This window comes from Lathyrus oleraceus, chromosome 2, assembly GCF_024323335.1.
Source record: "Lathyrus oleraceus cultivar Zhongwan6 chromosome 2, CAAS_Psat_ZW6_1.0, whole genome shotgun sequence".
Taxonomy (NCBI): Eukaryota; Viridiplantae; Streptophyta; class Magnoliopsida; order Fabales; family Fabaceae; genus Lathyrus; species Lathyrus oleraceus.
In genome coordinates, this window is record NC_066580.1 from 291412031 (window position 1) to 291420140 (window position 8110).

An 8110-nucleotide genomic window follows, 5' to 3' on the forward strand; every position below is an offset into this window, starting at 1 on the left:
TTGCTCACTAGTGGGCTTGGGTAGCTATGAAGTTTTCCATCATTATTTCTAGATTTGATTTCCTAGGAGTATTTTGAGTATTTGTGGCACCTTTATGATATCCTGGTGGTACAGCAGGTGCTTGGTTAGGTGCAAATAATGCATTAGTATTTTTGTACGAAAAGTTAGGATGGTTCTTCCAACCTGGGTTATAGGTGTTTGAGTAAGGGTTTCCTTGAGCATAATTCACCTGGTCTGTGCAGGTTTCTGTCAAGAGTTGACATTCTGGGGCAACATGCCCTGGAACTCCATATATCTCGCAGTTTGGTGCTACGGCAGCCACGATGGTTGCGGGTGTTATGGTCAAGTTGTCTATCTTTTGAGTAAGAGCGTCTACCTTGGTGTTAACATGGTCAAGACTGCTTAATTTGTACATGTCACCTTTTGTTAGAGGTTTCTCTACGGAGGTTCGTTCGCTTCCCCACTGGTAATGATTCTGGGCCATACTTTTAATAAGTTGATAGGCCTCATTGTAGGGTTTATCCATCAGTGCGCCACCTGCGGAGGTGTCTATTGTCAATCTTGTGTTGTACAAGAGACCATTGTAAAAGGTATGGATGATCAACCATTCTTCTAGACCATGTGTAGCACCACAAATTTGCCCTCCTCATTCATGCATTCATTTTTAGACATGGTTCTGCTCAGATGCGTGGTTAGACACGAAGTAGACATGTTAATGCAGGAAGTACACGAGGGATCTTTCGGTACCCATGCTGGTGGTCATGCAATGGCCAAGAAGTTGTTAAGAGCCGGTTATTACTGGATAACCATGGAATCTGATTGTTTCAAATACGCTCGGAAGTGCCACAAATGTCAGATCTATGCAGATAAAGTGCATGTACCACCAAACCCTCTGAATATTATGAATTCTCCTTGGCCATTCGCGATGTGGGGCATCGATATGATTGGAAAGATTGAACCTACTACTTCTAATGGACATCGCTTCATCCTAGTCGCGATTGATTACTTTACCAAGTGGGTGGAAGCAGCTTCCTATGCCAATGTTACCAGACAAGTGGTTGCTCGATTCATTAAGAAAGAAATTATCTGTCGTTATGGGGTTCCTGAGAGAATCATCACTGATAACGGTTCGAATCTCAATAACAAGATGATGAAAGAGCTTCGCAAAGACTTTAAGATCGAACACCACAATTCTTCTCCTTACAGACCAAAGATGAATGGTGTTGTAGAGGCGGCAAACAAGAACATTAAGAAGATTGTGCAAAATATGGTTGTGACGTACAAGGATTGGCATGAGATGTTGCCTTTCGCTTTGCATGGGTATCGTACCTCAGTGCGTACGTCAACCGGGGCAACTCCGTTTTCACTTGTGTATGGCATGGAGGCAGTCTTGCCAATAGAAGTTGAATCCCTTCTTTGAGGGTGATGATGGATGTAAAACTTGACGAGGCTGAGTGGGTTCAAGCCAGGTTTGATGAGGTAAATTTAATTGAGGAAAAGCGATTAGCAGCTGTGTGCCATGGACAACTATATCAGAGAAGGATGAAGAAGGCCTTTGATCAGAAAGTGCGTCCTCGAAGCTATCAGATAGGTGACTTAGTTTTGAAGAGGATCCTTCCTCCCGGTACAGATAACAAGGGCAAGTGGACTCCGAATTATGAAGGTCCATATGTTGTTAAAAAGGTCTTTTATGGTGGAGCCTTGATGCTTACAACTATGGATGGTGAAGATTTTTCGTCTCCTGTGAATTCAGATGTAGTCAAAAAATACTTCGCATAACTGACCCGCTGGACAAAAAAAGAAAGTCCAGGCAAAAAAGGGCATCCCGGCGAACCAAGAGAAAAAGAAAAGAAAAAAGGTTCGGGCAAAAGTTAGGGATAAAGAATAAAAAATAATATGTACACCCGGTAAGTCGAAAACCTGCAAAGGCGGCTTAGGCAAAAATGGGTATCCCGGTGGATTGAAAACCTGAAAAGGCGGTCCAGGCAAAAGAGGGATTAAAGCGAAGACTACAGTATGAGTTATCTGTACTTCATCGCATTTCAGTGTCTACCATCTTGAAAGATATGATCGGTCCAATCACTCTTCTCAGAAAGCAAAGAATTTGGGGGAAATTGAAGATCTATGAGTCATAACAGAATTGGAAAATAGTGGAATGTCGTGTTCACATTGCCAATAGGATAGTCTATCTTCTCTTTTGGCGCAATTACCTCTTCCTAGGAATTGCTTCCTGATGTATTTGCCTTTATAGGCCATTTTCAATCAATAAAAGTCGTTATTCAGTCAAATTGCTCTCTTGCTTTTTTTAATTCTATTGTTTTGTTTGCAAAAAACGTCCGAATTTTTTATAAACATTGCATCTAAAAACATGAAGGCTAGACAATGACGTGCGGAAAGATAAAGCATCTGAAAATCATTTTGAATGTTGAGTACACTTGAGTATATTTTGTCCATACGACCCCCTGGGGCATGTATGTCTTGCCGTTTTGTAGGTTACTATCTTTGATTGATGGCTAAAGCAGATGAGCCAAAGTTTGTTCGAAGGAAGACCCTGTTGTTTCAACACTGTCCAGTCGTGTAAGAAGTTGGGTCGTCTAAGTCGAGTTCAGATTTTGTTTCCTCAGCATGGTTGAGAGGTCGGTGTTTTCCTAACAAGTGACTCCCCAGTTGAGTTGGTTTCTTTACCGTTCCGAGAATGTCAGATCAGTAAGTATCCTCAGCAGAATTGTTGTATGTCCCCACAGAGTTGGAAGATCAAATCAAAAATTGTGTGCTCAGTAAAGTGATCATTTGCTTTCCCAATAGGAGTTTTCCTCCCCTTGCATCTTGCATGTAGTAATCATCATTTGCATTCGCATTCTCAAATCGCATAGCATTTCCATTCAGTATGGAGCATTACGCCATGGAAAACTCAAACATATGCATACATGTATTAAACCAAATTGGATCATATCTCCGAAAGAGACGGATCATTTTTCAACATCAGTGTAGCACATTGGCAGCAATTGCTCTCGGCAACATTCAGAATCGATAATCCCGATGAGATTTATTTACTCACCAATCCGTGAAAGGAAAGTTTGATTCCCTTCCGAGTTAGTCACCAGTAAGTGTCTGCCTTATTTTGACATATGTAAATATCATCCTCGCGATACCGGTAAGTGTCGTGTTGATCCCCGTAAATGTCTGTCCTTTTCTTTGATGTCGGCGAACATCATCTTTCGATGTCGATAAACGTCGAATTCCAATCGTTGGCCATCAGTAAATGGCATGTCTGTCATGGTGTCTACAAAAAATCGTTCTGTCAACACCCGTGTGTGTCCTTTCCCTTTTTTGGTGTCGGTAAACATCATTGTTCGATGTCGGTAAACATCAGCTGCTTGTTAGCCATCGGTAAATGGTTTTGTCGTTTAAACAACTGTGTGTTTTCGCTATCCGTAAATACCAAGTATTTCATTTTCGCCATCAGTAAATGGTTACGTTTCATAAATGTATTCTTTCCTTGGTGTCTGTAAACATCATCGTTCGATGTCGGTAAACATCGAGTTCCTTCCCAGTCATCGGTGAATGTCTGGTCTTGTTTCACTTTTAAACATCCTCGTTCGATGTCGGTAAACATCGAGTTCCTTCCCAGTCATCGGTAAATGTCTGGTCTTGTTTCACTTATAAAAATCTTTGTTCGATGTCGGTAAACATCGAGTTCCTTCCCAGTCATCGGTAAATGTCTGGTCGTGTAGCGATTTCCTTGATATCGGTAAATATCAAATTTGTTTTGAAGCCGCCATCGGTAAATGGCCCCGCTTTCTTTGATATCGGTAAATATCAAATTTATTTTGAAGCCGCCATCGGTAAATGGCCCCGCTTTCTTTGATATCGGTAAATATCAAATTTGTTTTGAAGCCGCCATCGGTAAATGGCCCTTCTTTCCTTGATATCGGTAAATATCAAATTTGTTTTGAAGCCGCCATCGGTAAATGGCCCCGCTTTCCTTGATATCCGTAAATATCAAATTTGTTTTGAAGCCGCCATCGGTAAATGGCCCCGCTTCCTTGATATCGGTAAATATCAAATTTGTTTTGAAGCCGCCATCGGTAAATGGCCGCGCTTTCTTTGATATCGGTAAATATCAAATATGTTTTGAAGACGCCATCGGTAAATGGCCTCGCTTTCCTTGATATCAGTAAATATCAAATTTGTTTTGAAGCCGCCATCGGTAAATGGCCTCACTTTCTTTGATTCGTCACCTACAGAGTGCAAATTCTCCGGTTTTTTTGGTATTCAATCCCTATTTACCTTGAAAGTCTGATAGCCGCTGCTTTCATCCGTTCAGGTTAACAGTTGATTGAATAGGGGCAGCTGTAGCACCTCAAATTTTCCCTCCTCATTCATCCATTCATTTTTAGGTCATTTAACATTTCATATTGCATTTCATCATGGCAATCAGAGTTAGCTCCAAGAGTTTATCTTCCAAGAAGCTTGGATATCATCCAAGCCACTTGGTTTCATTTTCAGAGGTTTTCTTTAAAGAATCAAGCTTAATGGGCTCAGTACAGTTCAAAATTCAACGGTGAAGTCAAAAGTAAACTGTTGGTCAACTAAGGGTCAAATGGCTAGGGGATGACTTGAGATACTTCCAACATGATCAAACAGGGTCTATTCATCATTCAAGACGGGACAGAGGTCTGTTCCTGAACTGTTATGCTCGCTAGGCGAGCAATCCTTCGCTAGGCGAAGCCCACGCTTCCTCCTTCGCTCCAGCGAACCTTGACGATGTTACTACTGGAATTGCTCGCTACCTGCTCGCTGGACACTCGCCTAGCGAGTAAGTGCTAGCTATGTTTTTATCCAAGTCTGGGAGTGTTCGCTGAAACCTCGCTGAGTGCTTGCCTAGCGAACCCTTCGCTACCTCACTCGCCTAGCGAGCTTACTGATATACCAAAAAAATCATGGACTTGGATTTCCGTCATTTGAGCCCACCAAGCCACGAAAATCAGAGTATAAATTCTAAAACTTCATTGGAGCAAAACCCTAATTCGAGCAGCCTCCATACACACTGAAAAAAACTCACACTTTTCACTTTTACTCTCACACTTTTCACTCTGACTCTCACACTTTTCACTCTGACTCACACACTTTTCACTCTGACTCACACAAACCCTAACTGTTGCATTGCAAACCCTAACCGTTACATTTCAAAATCGATCAACCTCTTCAATCAGGTTTGTTCTGTCTCCATTCTTTTATGCTTTCAATGTTGTAAATTCTGTAGAATGAATCATTAGGATTGAATTTGGTAGATTGGGTTTTTAGGTTTGCATGTATGTGTAGAACAATGCCTCTAATGTTTATCACTTAGTTTCCGAAATGGGTACCATGGGATTTAGGGTTTTCTGAAATCGGACTGTTATCAAGGAAGAACACAGAACCCGTAGGAATTCGCTAGCACTTCGCTAAGCGAACTTGTAGCGAAGCTTCGCTAAGTCTTCGCTACGCAAAGCAGTAGCGGTCGTGACAGTAGTGGGTTTTTCTGTTTGCTCTCTAATTTGTTTCGTGTTTGTTATGACATGCTTTCTATTGCATCCGTGCACTGTTTACCTGACACTGTTGTTGCTATGATTCTCTTGTTTGGTGCAACTCTTGATTGCACCCCTATCTTGTTATTCTAACTTGTTTGTTGAGTTTTTGTGAGGGCTCACATGACTCTTGAAGAGATAGCTTGCTTGGTATTCCACTTTATTTGTGGGGTACCATTTGGAGATTTATTCTGATTGCTTTGCTGACTTGTTTTCTTTGATGGTGCTAGCCTGAGAGATTTCTGGGTTTCTTGTTTCTTTAGTTGCTGTTACTTAGGATCTTTATCCGTGTGGTAGATCTCTTGATCCCTTTAAATCTTTCAGCATTTTACCGCTTTCTTAGCTGGAAGACCTCGATAGGAGGCAATGTTTTTGTGTGTTTACTTTTGTGCCCAAAGACCTCCAAGAAGAGGCACTAGTGCTAAAGACCTCCATAAAGAGGCAATTGACGGATAAAAGGGATTAGTAGTAAATCCCCCGTTATTCAATGTGTCGTTCTTTATGCTCGCACTACGTGTCGATGCTTCAGAACAAAAGCCCAAGATCTTTTGTCCGGTCAGTCAGTGGAGAGGGTTCCATCTTTCAGAATCCCCACACTTTGTCATGAGCTCATCCTGTCCAGGGTTAAGAGCTATGAGGTCTTATCCTCATTACCCTTTTGATCTTCTCACCCTGACGTTCAATGTCAGTGGTTAAGAGCCCATTTGATTACCTTTCCATGGCTTGTTTGTCGAGGTTGATATGACCCCTCTTGACTAAAGCCCTACCCGTGTATGTTTGAATCCTCTTGTTGGTGTGTTTACTTTATGCTATATGTTTGTGTGTGGTGTGATCGTCTCCCCATAGGATTGCTAGGCTTCGTACAGTCTCTCGTTTGCATGTCAATTAAGGTAGCACGGTTCCTTCGTCTAGGACTTCCTTTTTTGCATGAGCATTCCTAAAACACAAACAAACTCTTTGATTTTCTTTTCTTAAGAACACGTTAACTCCTTCTACTACAGGTGAGTAAGTCTCCAAAGGTCGAGCATCCGGTAGATTGCGTAGTAACGTCGTTCATCTAAAAAACACAAAACAAACAAAAATAGGTTAGCCGAGCTACGGCGCTCTGATTCTCAATCCTTCTTGAGATACGTATGCAGCAGGGTAGGGCCTGTGCAAGCAATAACTCTTTCTTTTCCCTACTTTGATTTTTTCTCTTTCGCATCGCATATAGGACTTTTATACACACACTTTAGACATAAATAGCAAACGTGGATCCTGTGGAGTACCACAGACGTGAAGGGGTGCGATAGCCTTCCCTTCACGTAACCGGACCCCTTACTCAGTTTTCTTTGGTTCGAGACTTTGTTTTATCCGTTCCCTCTTGGTTATGCAGTACTACCTTTCCCTCCTTTTGGGATAAAAGTACATAGCTGGTGACTCTACTCTCTTTTTTCCTCGCCACCTCTTTTTGCGTTTGTACTTGGATTCGGGAAATCCGGGGAGCGACACCATGATGTGGACAAAGCCTCATCATGTCTTTGTATCTCTCCCAAGCTTCAAAAAGTGATTAATTATCTTTTTGTTTAAACCTGTTTATTTGAGCTCTTAGCATAGCCGTCTTACTAGGTGGGAAATATCGAGCTAAGAAAATTTTCTTCAACTTGTTCTACATAATGATAGAGTTGGATGATAGAGACTGGAGCCAAGCTCCTTCTCTATCTCTTAATGAGAATGGGAAAAGACGTAGTCTTATAGCTTCTGGGCTGACACCATTTGCTTTCACCGTGTCTGCGTATTGCAAAAACACTGACAAATGTAGGTTTGGGTCCTCCGTGGGACTACCTGAAAATTTGTTTTGTTGTACGGATGACAATAATGAAGGTTTTAGCTCGAAATTATTTGCCTCGTTGGCAGGGGCAGCGATGTTGTTATGTGGTTCATCCTGCAAAGGGATTGCATAATACTTAAGAGGACGGTTTTGCACTCCTTCGGCCATATCTGGTTGAATAACTGGTTCAGGAATAGGGATATTAAGGTCGGGAAGATTTAGCTTCATACGATGTTCTCGTATCAAATCTCGTATCTGGCATTCTAATCTAAGATAACGCTTAGGTTCGTCGAACGGTAGCTTTAACTTCTCGCCTTGAGAGCGAGTATTTGGCATACACTCGACAAATGTAGAAAGGGAAAAAGAATTGTTTGCCTTAGTCTATACTGGGCAATACTGGAGTTATGATATCGACTAAATTAGTCCCCGACAATGGCGCCAAAAACTTGATCGCGACTTAGTAAGTCTATGGGAATCGTGACTGTAAGTGCACAGTCCTATCGCGTTGTTTTAAAGATTATTGAACCCACAAGGAATAATAATCGAACATATCGTTATCTAATGTTACTATGTAAATTTAAAGTTGTTGATCGTTCTAGGATTGGAGGGATGAAGAGAAATAACTATAGCGTAAATAGAATATTAATAAGGGTATGCTATGAAGGGATATCGGTATGTAACGCATCAAACTTCGGGGATTCGATAGATATTTGGTGTAATCTTATTGGTG

The 8110-nt window shown here is 41.5% G+C and overlaps 1 non-coding gene across 1 annotated transcript; it reads left to right on the forward strand.

Annotated features, from left to right (window-relative positions):
* The first annotated feature begins 7057 nt into the window (after positions 1-7057).
* LOC127125129 (small nucleolar RNA R71) lies at positions 7058-7164 on the forward strand. Its single transcript, XR_007804588.1, has one exon. It is a non-coding gene; the product is annotated as a small nucleolar RNA R71 (small nucleolar RNA).
* The last annotated feature ends 946 nt before the right edge of the window (positions 7165-8110 follow it).